This window comes from Nomascus leucogenys, chromosome 16 (assembly GCF_006542625.1).
Source record: "Nomascus leucogenys isolate Asia chromosome 16, Asia_NLE_v1, whole genome shotgun sequence".
Lineage (NCBI taxonomy): Eukaryota > Metazoa > Chordata > Mammalia > Primates > Hylobatidae > Nomascus > Nomascus leucogenys.
This window is the reverse complement of record NC_044396.1, coordinates 2,897,423-2,916,079: the sequence shown is the minus strand read 5'-3', so window position 1 is coordinate 2,916,079 and position 18,657 is coordinate 2,897,423. Positions and strand designations below refer to the sequence as shown.

At 36.7% G+C, this 18,657-nt stretch overlaps 1 pseudogene across 1 annotated transcript in view; it reads left to right on the top strand.

Annotated features, from left to right (window-relative positions):
• The window catches only part of LOC100582772, a 29,499-nt pseudogene extending 11,107 nt beyond the window's left edge, over positions 1–18,392 (top strand). The window contains exon 2 of the transcript XR_004026258.1: positions 17,308–18,392. The product of XR_004026258.1 is annotated as a tropomyosin alpha-4 chain-like (transcript). The remainder of the gene's footprint in view (positions 1–17,307) is intronic.
• Positions 18,393–18,657: the final 265 nt, after the last annotated feature.

The window sequence follows — 18,657 nt, the reverse complement described above, 5'->3', positions numbered from 1 at the left end:
TTTCAGAAAACAATAGTGATTCTGAGTTAATGAAAGTCTTCAACGGTTGGAAGGTAGGGAATTTTTACTCGTCCCTCCAACTCTATTATTGATCTGGTATGCAACCTTCAGAAAATTGGTTTATCCTTTCACCTTCTTACTGGTAAAAATGACTGCCTTAGAGGTCTTGTAAAAACAAACGTTGGCTTGATAGTGCTAAATAAAAGCAGAACTGTGTTGGCAGTTCATACCATCATGTTCTTATATGCAATTCCTTATAATTACTGCCGGTCACATGAGAATAGTTCACATATTGTTTCTGGCAATATTCACTGGTAAAGCCATCCTCCCATTTCTCCAAAACCTTATGTAGAAATGTTGGCATATCAGTTCTTCAGAAAGGAGATAAATCTTGCCACCATGCCAACCAAAACTAACGTTATCTGTGATAAGCATGGCGGTTTCCATACTTCTTTCTTTAAAGGTCACTTTAGTTTATCTTAGTATCTGATATGTTGTGCACACTGGAAATAAAATAATCATTGGACTACCACCTCTTTTCTCCCAAAAGCAATAATGTCGTTGCTCTTGGCTGCCACAAAGTGGCAGTGTGCCCACTAACTTCTCCACTAGAAAACCCAGTGTTGGCCTTTAGCACAAACCAGGACAGAACTACTCAAGATTAGGGTTGCCAGACAAAACACAAGAAGCCCAGTAAAATTTAAATTTCAGATAAACAACACCATACTTTTACAAAAAAACTTTTTTGTTGTCTATCTGAAATTCACATTTAACTGAGTGGCCCATATTTTCATTTGCTAAGTCTACCAATGCTACCCAAGATAGATTTGACTCTTGCAATCATGTAAACTTTTAAGTTGAAATACACCTGTCCTTAATGGCTTATTTACTTATCTATATTTATTGATTGAATTATAGAACTCTTTATTTAGGGGAATCCATATTTCCCCCTTCTAGCAGATTTCTATTTACCATATAGGACTAGATTCACATGTTTAGTCTTTCATAAAAATGAATGTGTTTGAAGGCATATTTATAGTACATTTTGAATGCGGTTTCCGTCATTGATATTAAACTAACAAATTATTGGTCATCTACTATGTGCAAGGCCTTGTGCCAAAGGGGTCACAAAAGGTTCTACAGAAGGGGCTAGATATAATTAACCTGAGTGTTTAAAATAAAACAAAAAAAATCAGGTAGGCAGAATGGAGAACATTCAAGAGCATTCTGGAACATTCTAGATGGGTGGTCAAGTATTTTCTATGCAAAAATAAACGTTTTATGAAAATCTGAAAGGCTTAGTTCAAAGAACTAGTTAGAATATTGAACTATTAACATCCATGCATTCATTCTAGTGTCCAAAACAATCTTGGCACACATTATAGGCACTCATTAATGAATTAATTGAATTATTTTAAAAAATAAGAATGACACTGGGATAGAGTCATTTAAAAATTTTTAATATACTTGAAATTTTCTCTTCCACTTTTAATGTAATCTCGCCAAGTTTTATCAAATTTCAACAAAACTCAATTCGGACTTCTATTATACTGATATAATGTCACTTTATGGTGTAATATTACGCATATTAGTTGTTCACTCCAACATACTGAGTTTAAAATGGAAAGTTTCTTTTTATGTTGTCTAATATATTCAAATGTCAGTTAAAATGTAAAACTTCTAAAGTTATACAAAGTGTTTCATTAAATTTTGCCCTTCAATTCTACCAGAAATGTTGCAACGACATTATGATTTGTGAGCTTTCCCTTCCACTTCTCAGAAAGCTGAGATTTCTGAACTTGTATATGACTATACTCACCTATGCTTCTCATTCACAAGCACATTATGTGTAAGGGACTCTGTTTGTATAATTTTGCAATTTAAGTAATCTATTTCTTATTATAAGGAGAAGACAGTAAAAGAAAATCTACAATTGCTACATTTGAAATAGCAAATCTGGAATTAAATCTACCCTGAACTGCAGATATTATCTAATACAACTTAACATTAAACAGACACTTTGCATGTTATTCACTTATGTTAGAGCTGGGAGCTATGTACAGTTGCTAATCATTTTATTATTTTTTGAAAAATTATGCTATATTTTACTGTTTCAACAACCTTCTATATATAAGATTTTTCTTAATTTGAGAAAAGTTGGAGCTGGAGGCCATCATCCTTAGCAAAGACATACCTGCAGCTAACTAGCATATGAAAAAAGCTCAATATCACTGATCATTAGAGAAATGCAAATCAAAACCACAATGATACACCATCACACACAGGTCAGAATCCCTATTATTAAAAAGTCCAAAAATAACAGATGCTGGTGAGGTTGTAGAGAAAAAAAAAACACGTATATACATTGGTGATGGGAGTGTAAATTAGTTCAACCATTATGGAAAGCAGTATGGCAATTCCTCAAAGAGCTTAAAGGAGAAATAACATTCGACCCAGCAATTCCATCACTGGGTATATACCCAGAGGAATATAAATTATTCTACCATAAAAGCACATGGATGTGAATGTTCACTGCAGCACTATTCACAATAGCAAAGACATGGAATCAACCTAAATGCCCATCAACAACAGATTGGATTAAGAAAATGTGGTACATATACACCATGGAATACTATGCAGCCATAAAAAGGAACAAGATCATGTCCTTTGCAGGGACTTGAATGGCGTTGGAAGCCATTATTTTCAGCAAACTAACACTGGAACAGAAAACCAAATACCACATGTTCTCACTTATAACTGGGAGCTAAATGATGAGACCACATGGACACATAGAGGGGAGCAGCACACACTGGGGCCTACTGGAGGTTGGAAGGTGAGAGGAGGGAGAGGATCGGGAAAAATAACTAATGAGTACTAGACTTAATACCTGTCTGATGAAGTAATCCATATAACAATCTCCCCATGACACACGTTTACCTATGTATTATGACAAACCTGCACATCCTGCACATGTACCCATGAACTTAAAAGTTAAGAAAAGAAAAAAGTATTATACAGAATTTATTCTTTAATCATAAGAATATCATTATTCTTTTTTTAATATATGTGCCAGGTACTCCACTGGATGCTATACAAATTTTTTTATATGCCACTTCTAAAAGATTTTAAAATATATATAAAAATATATATATATTTAAAGGAAGTTATGGCTATTAATAGAGATACAATTATATTATCACCCAAAGGTCTCCGAAAGTTGCTAAATGGGATTAGCTAATTTGGATCAAAGCTCTCTGGTGAAAAAAGCCAAATAGGATACATGAGTGGTTGCAGAAAGGGCAGAGAGGTGAACTTATATTTTCTGGCAATAAATCTGATTTATAAATATTCCAAGTTGCTGACTGGTGGCAAACTTATATGTTTTGATTATATGCAGTATAGAAGATAGGACTAACATTTTCTTATGGAAATTGAGCATCCGTACTAGTAACTGACTAAATGGTAAATCCACTTTGGCATGAAGGTGGGCAAGGGAAGACAACGTGGGGACAATGATGCCTGCACCTAATTTATGAACTCTGTAATAGAAGGACAGGGTATTTCAAAAGCATGGAAATTGGAGCGAGCTTGAAAAGCAAAGAATATTTAAATCCAAATGAGGCCAGCTGAGGAATGAAAGGAGGGACTATGGTATCGTGGTGAAGAGCAGGTCAGAGGAAAAAAACCCGAATTTTCTTGATATATAAAAGTCCTATAAATCAGTGAGAATAAAACCAAGACCTAATTAAAAATAAAGAATATGTACAGATAGTACAGATAGCACATTCAAACAAAAATAGAAATAACTCATAAACATCTGAAAAGGTGATCACCCTCACTCAAGAGAAGTGTAAATTAAAACTACAAGATACTATTTTTCATCATCAAATTGCTGCTGGGAGTAAAATAGCTACTAAGACAATTAATGCCCCTGCACTTGTGGAGCTTACATTCTAGTTGAGAGACAACCAATTAACAAATATACATTAATTATCATGATTAATAGGAGGAAGTGGCATGTAGGAAGACAGGGTAAGTGACAGTGACAGTGGTGCAGGGGATCACTATTGGATGGTGGAGGCAATTCCAGTGCAGTGGGGTGGGGGTCGGCAAGGGGGAGGATGAAGTGAGTCAAAGGGAACAATGTGGAGAGAAGACTTGCTGGAGGTGTTTTGATAAAAAGAAGCTGAAGAAATAGGACAGTACCTAAAAGAGAATAAGGGGTAAAAAGTGAGTTTTGTTTATTAAGTGAAAGAGAATGGTGCAGAATGTGGATACTACGCTACGATTTGTGTGTTGTGATTTTTTAATAGACAGATAATAGAGATAGATAAAAGATTAGATAGATACATACATACATACATACATAGCTTGTATGTGCAAAAAAAATTTCTGGAAAAAATCACAAAGTACTGATACCATAACTGCTTCTAGGGAAGGAAATGGCTGGAAGAAGGATGAAAGATTATTTCTTTTTGTGCTTTTCAAATATGTATCATATACAGGAATCATCCATGCAGAAGTAAACAAGTCCTTCATTATTCAAAATACTACGTAAATTATACTCAACTGTGACATGACTTAATTTTTCTCTATTCAAGTTGACATATCCCTGTAAGTGTAAAAAGCTGAAAATCGTGTATATTTTCTCAGTTACTTTAATTACATTAAGAAAACTATAATCAGAAAAATATTTTATTAATTAATCTTAGAGTTGCATGTGAACACTATTAACTAACACATATCTTTCTTATCATAATCCACTAGCATGAGTTCAGATATAACTTCTGAATTGTTTGGGTTCAATTGCACTCCCCCAAAAATTATGTTCAAGTCCTAACTTGATATGTTAGGTATGTTCAGTATGTGTGAATATTACTTTACTTGGCAGTAGGGTCATTACAGATGTAATTAAATTAAAATCAGGACATACTGAATTAGGGTGGACTCAAATCTAATAACTAATGTCCTTATAAGAAGAGGAAAAACTGAACACAGATTCACGGAGAGAATCCATACAACAATGGAAGCAAAGAGTGGAGTCATGCATCTGCCACCAAGAACTGCCAGCAACCACTGGAAGACAGAAAAGGCAAGGAAAGGCTTCTCCCAGGAGGCTTCAGGAGGAGCATGGCCCTGCCAAGACCTTGACTTTGGAGCCACTAGACTCCAGATCTGTGAGAGAACAAATTTCTGCCACTTTAAACCTCCCAGTTTGCCCTATTTGCTACAGCAGCCTTAGCAAACTAATACAACAATAGTGATATTTAATGAATGACATAGGAAAATGTTTATTGGAAAAGTAATTGAGACTTCAGGAATATGGGATTATATGTTTTCATAGGAAACAGATTAGGGCATTAGAAAATGTTTCTTTAAGGGAACAAGATAAATTAGGCCAAATCAGACCAAACTTTGACTCAGATAGATGAACAAAGAGATACTTGATATAGGCCTAGTCTCTACATAAAAGTGAAGTGGATATAAATGTGAATAGTTAATTTATCACATGACAAAGATGCTAAAAGGAGGGAAAAGAAAAAAAAAATGTTCCATAGACACATGCCTTTTTGATTAAGACTGATGATTCTTAGAGTTTGTCTACCAAGCAATCTGGCTTAAAGAAAGCACTGATGGATTTTTTCGTGTAGATGTGTATTCATGTTGGAAAAGGTGTTGTAAGCGTAATACTGAATATATTGGAATTTTTGAAAAACCCATGCAGCTGTAATCGCTCATTGTTTTATGCAGGGCAATGTGCAATTGCTGTCTTTTGTTTATTTTTAGATAAAAGATCTGCAGCTATGGAATTCTTCTCCATGACATTTTCACAGAACATACTACTTGTGATTTATATCATGTCCTTACTCAAGGTAATTTTATTTTGTAAGAATACCATAAAATCTATTTAAGTCACATCCTGTCTCCCAGTGAAATGAAAGACATCTCAGAAGGGATTTCATTGTATCCTTCTGGGTGTGTGTGTTTTGTATTTTTGCATTTTCCCAGGAAGAAATGGAGACAGTGACTCAGTTAATTCATTATGCTCATCCTCTCATTGCTCCATTCTTGGTTTTGGTGATCATTTGAAATACATGGAGATTGTTTGCTCAACTCTCTCAGGCTGCTGCCTATTAAATAACAGCACTTGTCTGCCCTATGTCTTTTTGTAGTACAGTTATGAATAAACAGGACTCCAGGTCTCACCAGTCAAAGTCACCCTTTGGAAACTAATTTCTCCCTCTTCCCTCTTTACTTCTGCTACCATTGAGAGAGAGAGAGAGAGAGAGAGAGAGAGAGAAAGAGAGAGAGAATATTTTGGCACTAATAAAATAATGAAAGTTCACGCAGTCTTAATATACGGATGTGGATGCTCAAGTATTTATTTAAAGATGAAGAACTGTCAACACATCAGAAACGCTGGACTGGGACCAATGAGTTATATGACTCCTTGATTGAATTGTTAAGCATACTTGACTAAGATACTCAAAACATCTTGGTATTAACACTCTTAATTTAAATTTTACTTTTTAGGTTTTTGTAGATTCACATACAGTTGTAAAAAATAATACAGAGATATCATCTGTATCCTTTACCTAGTTTTTCTCAATGGTAATATTGCACAATATTGTAGTATAATATCACAACTCGTATATTGGCATTGATATAATCAGCCATCTTATACACACTTCTCCAGTTTTACAAGTACTCATTTGTGTGCATATGTCTAAGTAGTTGTATACAATTTTATCACATGTGTAGGCTCATGTATTTACCATTACAGTCAAGATGCTGAACCACTGCAAGAATCCTTCATGTGGCTCTTTAATAAACAAACCCACCTCCCTCCCATTCCACATCCAGCTACTCCCTGACCCCTGTATCCTAATCTCTTACAATCATAAATCCGTTCTCCATTTGGAAAAATTTGTCATTTCAAAATGCTATGTTGTTGGAATTATAGAGTATGTAAACTTTAGAGATTAACTGTTTCATCCTAGACATTCATGCAAGTTGTTGCATGTATCAGTAGTCTGTTCCCTTTCTTTGCTGAGTAGTGTTCTGTGGTATGGGTGTACCACAGTTTCTTTAACCATTCATCTGTTGTAGAACATCTGAGCTGCTTCCAGTTCGGGGCAATTATGGATAAAAAAAATTTGCTATGAACAATTATATGTGAACATGTAAAATGCATAGGAGTGCAATTGCTGGATTATAGATGATTACATGTTGAATTTTTTAAGAAACTTCCGATTTCAACTTTATATAAAACTATTTGTTTTCTTTCCTCTCTCTCTCTCACTCCTTATGATACATTACTTGAACATTTCTTCGGATTCTATCTTGGCTTTTTTATATTGTTTTTTGTGTATTTTTTATAGTGGTTGCTCTGTGTGTTACTGTATATATGTATGACAAATAATTCCTCTACTGATATCAACATTTTAACACTTTATTTTACCTTTGCCATTTTAAGTACCATTGTCTTGAGTCTGAGATGATGTTAAACTTTTTGTTTCATTCATAAAATGTGATTTATAAAACTCATGAGGGAAAGGATAGACTATTACGTGTAGCTATACTTCTTTTTAGTCCTCCTCCTTTCCTAGTGCTCTAAGGTTCTTTCTCTTATCATTTCCTTTTCGTTTTAAGAATTTCCTTTCATAAACCTTTAACAGTAGACCTGCTGGCAACACATTCTTTTAGTTTTCCTTCATCTGAAAAAGTATTTATTTTGCCTTAATTTTTGAAGTACACTTTTGTTGAATGTAGAATTGACAGTTGAAAGTTATTTTCTTTTAGCCCTTTTGTTCTCTGTGCTTTCAGATGAAAGTTCACCATCACTTGAATTGGTGTCCCTATAGGAAATGCATTGTTTCTTTATGGCTGCTTCCAATATATATTTTTTTGTCTTCAGTTATTTTTAGAAGTTTATTTATGATATGTCTTGGCATAGGTTTCTTTGAGTTCATTCTATTTGAGATCACTCAGCTTCTTGAATCTGCAAGATTATGTCTTTTGCCCAGTTTGGGAAGTTTTTAGCCATTATTTCCTTGAATACTCTTTCAGGTTCACTTTCTCCCACCCTGTGGGCTTCTCATACAACACATGATGGATCTTTTGATTTTGTCCCACAGGTGTTGGAAGCGCTATTTTTGTTTTTTGTCTGTTTGTTTATTTTACAGTCTGCATTCTCCCTGTTGTTTGGATTGGGATAAATTATATTGATATATCTTTAAATTCACTGATTCCTTTGTCATATCCACTCTAATATTAACTCCATTCGGCAAATTTATTTTTCCATTATGTTTTTTGGTTCTTTAATTTCTATTTGGTTCTTTTTATAATTTCTATTTCGTGACTGGGTTTATTTTTATTTGTTTCAAAAGAATTTATAATTGATTACTGCAGCATGTTTATGTGGGCTGCTTTAAAATCCTTTTCAAATAATCCAAGATCTGACTCATCTCAGTATTAGCCTTACCTTTTGGTGTTGATTGCCTTTTCTCCTTCAGGTTGATTTTCTTGTATGAGACATGATTTCTTTGTATTTTGTATGTTATGTTAGCCTCTGGATCTTATTTATATCTTGTATTTTAGCAGGCAGTCACCCTGTTTATGTTGATTACAAGGTCCTGGCCTCCTTTTGTAGACTATGATTTCAAGAGCAGTTCAGTTTTCAGACCCTTTGCTTTGTTATTCTCATCTGCTTTATCTGATGCTACTATCGCTTCTGGTGCTGCCTAACAGAGTAGAAGAAGTAGCTTTACCAGTCTGGAACGCTAGGTGTTTCCAAGTAGGAGAGGGGAATCCCAGACCCATGAGAGCAAGTCAGTTCTCGCTTTATTTTACTAGCCTTTCCAACAATGTTTCATGCAGTTGATAATGCCATCCTTTAGAACTCTTTCATAACTTGGCTTCTGAGATAATACTTTCTTTTGTTTTTTCTCACTGCTCGCTTCTTTTAGTCTTGTCTGATAACTTTCCTTCTTCTCTTCAACTTTTAAATAATAAATAGCATTCAGAATCAGGATCGAAAAATTTTCCTTCACTTTATAGGTGATCACCCAAAGGTTAACATTTTTTTTTCCAATGGTTTGTGGGGAAAGGTGGTGTTTCGTTACATGGATAGGTTCTTTAGTGGTGATTTCTAGATTTTGGTGCACCCATCACCCAAGCAGCGTGCACTACACCCAATGTGTAGTCTTTTATCCCTCGCTCCCTCCCCGACTCCCCCCAGTCCCCAAAGTCCATTATGTCATTCTTATGCCTTTACATCCTCATAGCTTAGCTTCCACTTATAAGTGAAAACATATGACATTTGGTTTTCCATTCCTGAGTTACTTCACTTAGAATGATGGTGTCCAACTCCATCCAGGTTGCTGCAAATGCAACCATATTTTCTTTATCCACTTGTTGGTTGATGAGCAGCTAGGCTGGTTCCATATTTTGGCAATTGCAAATTGTGCTGCTATAAACATGTGTGTGCAAGTGACTTTTCCATATAATGACTTCTTTTCCTCTGGGTGATTACCCAGTAGTGGGGTTGCTGGATCAAATGGTAGTTCTACTTTTACTTCTTTAAGGAGTCTCCATACTGTTTTTCATAGTGGTTGTACTAGTTTACTTTCCCACCAACAGCGTAAAAGTGTTCCCTTTTCACTACATCCATGCCATCATCTATTATTTTTTTCATTTTTTAATTATGGCCTTTCTCTCAGGAGTAAGGTGGCATCACATTGTGGTTTTGATTTGCATCTCCCTGATAATTAGTGATGTTGAGCATTTTTTCATGTTTGTGGCCATTTGTATATTTTCTTTTGAGAATTGTCTATTCACGTCCTTAGCTCACTTTTTGATGGGATTATTTGGTTTTTCTGATTTGTTTGAGTTCTTTGTAGATTCTGGATATTAGTCCTTGGTCAGATGCATAGTTTGCAAATATTTTCTCCCATTCTGTGATTTCTCTGCTTACTTCGCAGATTATTTCTTTTGCTGTGCAGAAGCTTTTTAGTTTAATTAAGTTCCATCCATTTATCTTTGTTTTTCTTGCATTTGCTTTTGGGTTCTTGGTCATGAAATCTTTGCCTAAGCCAATGTCTAGAAGATTTTTTTATGATGTTATCTTCTAAAATTTTTATGGTTTCAGGTCTCAGATTCATCTTGAGTTGATTTTTGTATAAGGTGAAAGATGGGAGCTAGTTTCATTCTTCTACATGTGGCTTGCCAATTATCCCAGCACCATTTGTTGAATAGGGTGTCATTTCCCCACTTTAGGTTTTGTTTTGATTTGTCAAAGGTCAGTTGGCTGTAAGTATTTGGCTTTATTTCTGGGTTCTCTATTCTGTTCCATTGGTCTACTTGCCTATTTTTATACCAGTACCATGCTGTTTTGGTAACTGTAGACTTATAGTATCCTTTGAAGTCAGGTGATGTGATGCCTCCAGATTTGCTATTTTTGCTTAGTCTTACTTTGAATATACAGGCTCTTTTTTTTGGTTCTGTATGAATTTTAGGATTTTTCTTAGTTATGTGAAAAAGGATGATGGTATTTTCATAGGAATTACATTGAATTTATAGATTGATGCTGGCAGTATGGTCATTTTCACAACATTGATTCTACCCATCCGTGAGCATGGGATGTGTTTTCATTTGTTTGTGTCATCTGTAATTTTTTTTTTTTTTTGAGACAGGGTCTCCCTCTGTCACCTAGACTGGAGGGCAGTGGCTCAATCTCTGCTCACTGCAACCTCCACCTCTTGGGTTCAAGCAATTCTCCTGTCTCAGTCTCCTGAGTAGCTGGGGTTACAGGTGCATGCCACCACACCCAGCTAACTTTTTTTTGTTTTGTTTTAAGTAGAGATGGGGTTTCAGCATGTTGGTCAGGCTGGTCTCGAACTCCTGACCTTGTGATCCACCCGCCTCGGCCTCCCAAAGTGCTGGGATTACAGGCGTGAGCCACTGCATCTGACCATCTATGATTCCTTTCAGCACTGTTTTTGTTGTAGAGGTCTTTCACGTCCTTAGTTAGATATAGTCCTAAGTATTTTATTTTATTTTATTATTTTATTTTATTTTATTTTATTTTATTTTATTTTATTTTATTTGCAGCTATGGTAAAGGGATTGAGTTCTTGATTTGATTCTCAGCTTGCTTGCTGTTGGTGTATAGCAGTGCTACTGATTTGTGTACATTGATACTGTATCCTGAAACTTTACTAAATTCATTTAACAGATCTAGGAGCTTTTTGGATGAGTATTTAGGGTTTTCTAAGTATACGATTATATCATTGGTGAACAGGAACAGTTTGACTTCCTCTTTACAGATTTGGATGTCTTTCATTTCTTTCTCTTGTCTGATTGCTCTGGCTAGGACTTCCAGTACTAGGTTGAATAGAAGTGGTGAAAGTGGGCATCCTTGTCTTGTTCCAGTTCTCAGTTAAAATGCTTTCAACTCTTTCCCATTCAGTATAATGTTGGCTATGGGTTCGTCATAGATGGCTTTTTAACATTAAGGTATGTCCCTTCTATTGCTGAGGGTTTTAGTTTTAAAGTGATGCTGGATTTTGTCAAATGCTTTTCCTGCATCTGTTGAGATGATCATGTAATTTTTTATTTTAATGCTATTTATGTAGTGTATCACATTTATTGACTTGCTTATGTTAAACCATCCCTGCATCCCTGGTATGAAACCCACTTGATCATTGTGGATTATCTTTTTGATATGCTGTTGGGTTTGGTTAGCTAGTAATTTGTTGAGGATTTTTGCATCTATTTTCATATTGGGCTATGGTTTGTTGTTGTTGTTGTTGTTGTTATGTCTTTTCCTGGTTTTGATATTAGGGTGATAGTGCCTTCATAAAATGATTTAGGGAGGATTCCCTCTTTGACTTTTGGAATATTTTCCATAAGATTGGTAACAATTTTTCTTTGAATGTCTGATAGAATTCAACTGTGAATTCCTCTGGTCCAGGACCTTTTGTTGGCAATTTTTTAAATTACTGTTTCAATCTTGCTACTTCTTATTGGTCTATTCAGAGTTTCTATTTCTTCCTGGTTTAATCTAGCAGTGTTGTATTTTTCCAGGAATTTATCCATCTCCTCTAGATTTTCTAGTTTGTGTGCATAAAGGTATTCATAGTGGCCTTGAATAATCTTTTGTATTTCTGTGGTATGGTTGTAGTATCTCCTGTTTCATTTCTAATTGGCCTTATTTGGACCTTCTCTCTTCTTTTCTTGGCCAAGTTTACTAATGGTGTATTGATTTTGTTTACGTTTTCAAAGAACCAGCTTTTTGTTTTATTTATCTTTTGTATATAATTATTTCAATTTCATTTAGTTCTGCTCTGATCTTTGTCATTTCTTTTTTTCTGCTAGGTTTGGGTTTGGTTTGTTCTTGTTTCTCTAGTTCCTTGAAGTGTGAGCTTAGATTGTCTATTTGTGCTCTTTCAGACTTTTTGACATAGGCATTTAATGCTATGAACTTCCTCTTAGCACTGTGTTTTGCTGTACCCCAGAGGTTCTGATAGGTTGTGTCACTATTATCATTCTGTTCAAAGAATTTTTAAATTTCCATCTTGATTTTATTGTTGACTCGAAGATATTTTAGGAGCAGATTATTTAATCTTCGTATGTTTTTATAGTTTTTGAGGGTTTCTTTTGGATTTAATTTTCAATTTTATTATACAGTAGTCTGAGAGAATATTTGATATAATTTTGATTTTCTTAAATTTATTGAGACTTGTTTTGTGGCTTATGATATGGTCAATCTTGGAGAATGTTTCCTGTGCTGATGAAAAGAATGTATGTTCTGTATTTGTTGTGTAGACTATTCTGTAATGTCTGTTAACTCCAATTGTTCTAGGGTGGAGTTTAAGTCCACTTTTTTGTGTTGACTTTCTGTCTTGATGACCTCTCTAGTGCTGCCAGTGGAGTATTTAAGTTCCCCACTATTATTGTGTTGCCATCCATCTCATTTCTTAGGTCTGGTAGTAATTGTTTTATAAATTTGGGAACTCCAGTGTTAGATGCATATATATTTAGGATTGTGACGTTTTCCTGTTGGACTAATCCTTTTATCATTGTATAACATCCCTCCTTATCTTTTTTTATCTTGTTGTCTTAAAGTCTGTTTTGTCTGATAGAATAGCTACTCTTGCTTGCTTTTGGTTTTGATTTACATGGAATATACTTTTTTCATCTTTTTACCTTAAGGTTATGTGAGTCTTTATGTGTTAGGTGAGTCTCTTGAAGATGACAGATACTTGGTTGGTGGATTTTTATTCATTCTGCAATTTTGTGTCTTTTAAGAGGAGCATTTAGGCCATTTACATTCAATGTTAGTATTGAAATGTGAGATACTGTTCTATTCATCATGCTAGATGCTGCCTGAATATGGTTTTTTTCATTGTGTTATTGTTATATAGATCCTGTGAAATTTATGCTTTAAGGATGTTCTATTTTGGTGTATTTCAAGATTTTGTTTCAAGATTTAGAAATCTTTTCAGCATTTTTTTTGTGTGTGATGCCGGCTTGGTAGTGGTGAATTCTCTCAGGATTTGTTTGTCAGAAAAGGGTTTTATCTCTTCTTCCTTTATAAAGCTTAATTTCACAGGATACAAAATTCTTAGCTGATAATTATTTTTGTTTAAGAAAGCTGTATTAGTCTGTTTTCACACTGCTGATAAAGATATACTCCAATTAAAAGACACAGACTGGCAAATTGGATAAAGAGTCAAGACCCGTCAGTGTGCTATATTCAGGAGACCCATCTCACGTGCAGAGACACACATAGGCTCAAAATAAAGAGATGGAGGAAGATCTACCAAGCAAATGGAAAACAAAAAAAAAAAGCAGGGGTTGCAATCCTAGTCTCTGATAAAACAGACTTTAAACCAGCAAAGATCAAAAGAGACAAAGAAGGCCATTATATAATGGTAAAGGGATCAATCCAACAAGAAGAGCTAACTATCCTAAACTTATATGCACCCGATACAGGAGCACCCAGATTCATAAAGCAAGTCCTGAGAGACTTACAAAGAGACTTAGACTCCCACACAATAATAATGGGAGACTTTAACACCCCACTGTCAACATTAGACAGATCAACGAGACAGAAGGTTAACAAGGATATCCAGGAATTGAACTCAGCTCTGCACCAAGCAGACCTAATAGACATCTACAGAACTCTCCACCCCAAGTCAACAGAATATACATTCTTCTTAGCACCACATCACACTTATTCCAAAATTGACCACATAGTTGGAAGTAAAGCACTCCTCAGCAAATATAAAAGAACAGAAATTATAACAAACTGTCTCTCAGACCACAGTGCAATCAAACTAGAACTCAAGATTAAGAAACTCACTCAAAACTGCTCAACTACATGGAAACTGAACAACATGCTCCTGAATGACCACTGGGTCAAGCTGAACCCACTTCAAGCAAGCTGAACTAAAGAAAGGCAGAAATAAAGATGTTCTTTGAAACCAGTGAGAACAAAGACACAACATACCAGAATATCTGGGACACATTTAAAGCAGTGTGTAGATGGAAATTTATAGCACTAAATGCCCACAAGAGAAAGAAGAGATCTAAAACTGACACCCTAACATCACAATTAAAAGAACTAGAGAAGCAAGAGCAAACACATTCAAAAGCTAGCAGGAGGCAGGAAATAACTAAGATCAGAGCAGAACTGAAGGAGATAGAGACACAAAAAACCCTTCAAAAAATTAATGAATCCAGGAGCTGGTTTTTTGAAAAGATCAACAAAATCGATAGACGGCTAGCAAGACTAATAAAGAAGAAAAGAGAGAAGAATCAAATAGACACAAAAAAATGATAAAGGGGATATCACCACCAATCCCACAGAAATACAAACTACGATCAGAGAATACTATAAACACCTCTACGCAAATAAACTAGAAAATCTAGAAGAAATGGATAAATTCCTGGACACATACACTCTCCCAAGACTAAACCAGGAAGAAGTTGAATCCCTGAATAGACCAATAACAGGCTCTGAAATTGAGGCAATAATTAATAGCCTACCAACCAAAAAAAGTCCAGGATCAGACGGATTCACAGCCGAATTCTACCAGAGGTACAAACAGGAGCTGGTACCTTTTCTTCTGAAACTATTCCAATCAATAGAAAAAGAAGGCTTCCTCCCTAATTCATTTTATGAGGCCAACATCATCCTGATACCAAAGCCTGGCAGAGACACAACAAAAAAAAGAGAATTTTAGACCAATATCCCTAATGAACATTGACGCAAAAATCCTCAATGAAATACTGGCAAACCGAATCCAACAGCACATCAAAAAGCTTATCCACCACGGTCAAGTTGGCTTCATCCCTGGGATGCGAGGCTGGTTCAACATACAGAAATCAATAAACGTAATCCATCATATAAACAGAACCAAAGACAACAACCACATGACTATCTCAATAGTTGCAGAAAAGGCCTTTGACAGAATTCAACAGCCCTTCGTGCTAAAAACTCTCAATAAACTAGGTATTGATGGGATGTATCTCAAAATAATGAGAGCTATCTATGACAAACCCACAGCCAATATCATACTGAATGGGCAAAAATTGGAAGCATTCCCTTTGAAAACTGGCACAAGACAGGGATGCCCTCTCTCACCACTCCTATTCAATACAGTGTTGGAAGTTCTGGCCAGGGCAATCAGGCAGGAGAAAGAAATATAGCATATTCAATTAGGAAAAGAGGAAGTCAAATTGTCCCTGTTTGCAGATGACATGATTGTATATTTAGAAAACCCATCATCTCAGCCCAAAATCTCCTTAAGCTGATAAGCAACTTCAGCAAAGACTCAGGATACAAAATCAGTATGCAAAAATCACAACCATTCTTATACACCAATAACAGACAAAGAGAGAGCCAAATCATGAGTGAACTCCCATTCGCAATTGCTTCAAAGAGAATAAAATACCTAGGAATCCAACTTACAAGGGATGTGAAGGACCTCTTCAAGGGGCACCACAAACCACTGCTCAGCAAAATAAAAGAGATCACAAACAAATGGAAGAACATTCCATGCTCATGGATAGGAAGAATCAATATTGTGAAAATGGCCACACTGCCCAAGGTAATTTATAGATTCAATGCCATCCCCATCAAGCTACCAATGACTTTCTTCACAGAACTGAAAAAACTACTTTAAAGTTCATATGGAACCAAAAGAGAGCCTGCATTGCCAAGACAATCCTAAGCAAAAAGAACAAAGCTGGAGGCATCACACTACCTGACTTCAAACTATACTACAAGGCTACAGTAACCAAAACAGCATGGTACTGGTACCAAAACAGAGATGTAGACCAATATAACAGAATAGAGCCCTCAGAAATAATACCACACATCTACAGCCATCTGATCTTTGACAAACCTGACAAAAACAAGAAATGGGGAAAGGATTCCCTATTTAATAAATGGTGCTGGGAAAACTGGCTAGCCATATGTAGAAAGCTGAAACTGGATCCCTTCCTTACACCTTATACAAAAATCAATTCAAGATGGATTAAAGACTTAAATGTTAGACCTAAAACCATAAAAACCCTAGAAGAAAACCTAGGCAATACCATTCAGGCCACAGGTATGGGCAAGGACTTCATGACTAAAACACCGAAAGCAATGGCAACAAAAGCCAAAACTGACAAATGGGATCTAATTAAACTAAAGAGCTTCTGCACAGCAAAAGAAACTACATCAGAGTGAACAGGCAACCTACAGAATGGGAGAAAATTTTTACAATCTACCCATCTGAAAAAGGGCTAATATCCAGAATCTACAAAGAACTCAAACAAATTTACAAGAAGAAATCAAACAACCCCATCAAAAAGTGGGCAAAGGATATCAACAGACACTTCTCAAAAGAAGACATTTATGCAGCCAACAGACAAATGAAAAAATGCTCATCATCACTGGCCATCAGAGAAATGCAAATCAAAATCACAGTGAGATACCATCTCACACCAGTTAGAATGGTGATCATTAAAAAGTCAGAAAACAACAGGTGCTGGAGAGGAGGTGGAGAAATAGGAAAGTTTGTACACTGTTGGTGGGACTGTAAACTAATTCAACCATTGTGGAAGACAGTGTGGTGATTCCTCAAGGATCTAGAACTAGAAATACCATTTGACTCAGCCATCCCATTACTGGGCATATACCCAAAGGATTATAAATCATGCTGCTATAAAGACACATGCACACGTATGTTTACTGCAGCACTATTCACAATAGCAAAGACTTGGAACCAACCTAAATGTCCAAGAATGATAGACTGGATTAAGAAAATGTGGCGGGGTGGGGGGTGGGGAGAGGCGGGGGCGGCCCCCGGGCAGGCAAACGCTTGGGGGGCCGGGTGCAGCCCTGCAGCTCTCGCCAGAGCCCAACCCAGCCGAGGTCCACCACTGCCCCTGCGCCTCTGTGCCTCTGCGCCTCTGCGCCTCCGCACCTCCGCACCGCCTCAACTCCCTGGAGGTGGTGAAACGCAAGATCCAGGCCCTGCAGCAGCAGGCGGACGAGGCAGAAGACCGCGTGCAGGGCCTGCAGCAGGAGCTGGATGGCGAGTGCGAGTGGCGCGAGAAAGCTGAAGGTGACGTGGCCGCCCTCAACGGATGCATCCAGCTCCTTGAGGAGGAGTTGGGCAGGGCTCAGGAATGACCAGCCACAGCCCTGCAGAAGCTGGAGGAGGCAGAAAAAGCTGCAGATGAGAGTGAGGGAGGAATAAAGGTGATAGAAAACTGGGCCATGAAGGATGAGGAGAAGATGGAGATTCAGGAGATGCAGCTCAAAGAGGCCAAGCACATTGTGGAAGAGGCTGACTGCAAATACGAGGAGGTAGCTCGTAAGCTGGTCATCCTGTAGGGTGAGCTGTAGAGGGCAGAAGAGCGTGCGGAGGTGCGTGCGGAGGTGTCTGAACTAAAATGTGGTGACGTGGAAGAAGAACTCAAGAATGTTACTAACAATCTGAAATCGCTGGAAGCTGCATCTGAAAAGTATTCTGAAAAGGAGGACAAATATGAAGAAGAAATTAAACTTCTGTCTGACAAACTGAAAGAGGTTGAGACCCATGCTGAATTTGCAGAGAAAACGGTTGCAAAACTGGAAAAGACAACTGATGACCTGGAAGAGAAACTTGCCCAGGCCAAAGGAGAACGTGGGCTTACATCAGACACTGGATCAGACACTAAACCAACTTAACTGTATATAAGCAAAACAGAACAGTCTTGTTCCAACAGAAACTCCAGAGCTCCGTGGGTCTTTCTCGTCTCTTGTAAGAAGTTCCTTTTGTTATTGCCATCTTTGCTTTGCTGGAAATGTCAAGCAAATTATGAATACATGACCAAATATTCTGTATCGGAGAAGCTTTGAGCACTAGTTAAATCTCATTCTTTCCCCTTTTTTTTCAAATGGCACCAGCTTTTTCAGCTCTCTTATTTTTTCCTTAAGTTGCATTTATTCCTCAGGTAGGCAGGGTATTTCCTAGTAAGCATAATTTCTTAAGAAGGAGGCCATTTGGTTCCTGGGAGAATAGGCAGCCCCACACTTTGAAGAATACAGACCCCAGTATCTAGTCGTGGATATAATTAAAACGCTGAAGACCATAACCTTTTGGGTCAACTGTTG